The sequence below is a fragment of the Procambarus clarkii genome, chromosome 22 (genome assembly GCF_040958095.1).
Source record: "Procambarus clarkii isolate CNS0578487 chromosome 22, FALCON_Pclarkii_2.0, whole genome shotgun sequence".
In the NCBI taxonomy this organism is placed as follows: Eukaryota; Metazoa; Arthropoda; class Malacostraca; order Decapoda; family Cambaridae; genus Procambarus; species Procambarus clarkii.
Window position 1 is genome coordinate 10,343,248 of NC_091171.1, and position 569 is coordinate 10,343,816.

The window sequence follows — 569 nt, forward strand, 5'->3', positions numbered from 1 at the left end:
GCCATATTTCAGCATTAGTTAAGGTGAATAGTTTTATGAAACACCTATATATGATTTGTCTTTTTAAGTCTTATATTTATAAGTATATTTGATCATAAGTTTTGTTCGATTCCTTGGGCGAGGCAGATGGTTACATCTGGTCTCTTACGCAAAATTCTCCACGCGTTTACCAGTAAAAGTATGATAAATAATTAAAAAAAATGCAGAATTAAATATACCACATTAGAATGAGTGCAGTGAGTGAATGAGTGCGAGAACATGAACGAGTGAAGCGATGAGTGCGAAGTATGAGTGACGAGTCGAGACGAACGCTGTCTGGGCTCGACGTCGAGTGGTGTGTTGTTGTGCTCCAGGAGTCTGTCTACAATATCACGGAACCTGTCCATTTGCAGTGCTCGTACTGTCTTGTGACTGTCACTCGTGCTTGTGGACGGCGTCTGTGGCCTCGCCTCGATGAGGCCTCCAGTGATCTAGTGCCAGTGAAGCCGTGAGATAAAGGAAGGGGGTTCTTAGCCCCTCTTAATAGCGTCACTGCACGCACTGTTCTTCCACGGTAATTGCTGACATTT

The 569-nt window shown here is 43.6% G+C and overlaps 1 protein-coding gene across 11 annotated transcripts in view; it reads left to right on the forward strand.

The window, feature by feature from the left end:
* The first annotated feature begins 296 nt into the window (after window positions 1-296).
* Window positions 297-569, forward strand: part of LOC123756986 (uro-adherence factor A) — a 97,497-nt gene continuing 97,224 nt past the window's right edge. For 5 of the 11 annotated variants that reach the window (XM_069329431.1, XM_069329436.1, XM_069329429.1 and 2 more), the window contains exon 1: window positions 308-569. This exon is cut by the window's right edge and continues 99 nt beyond it. The gene's annotated coding sequence lies outside the window, so the exon portion shown is untranslated. The other 6 variants (XM_069329432.1, XM_069329434.1, XM_069329437.1 and 3 more) reach the window with 2 other exon arrangements.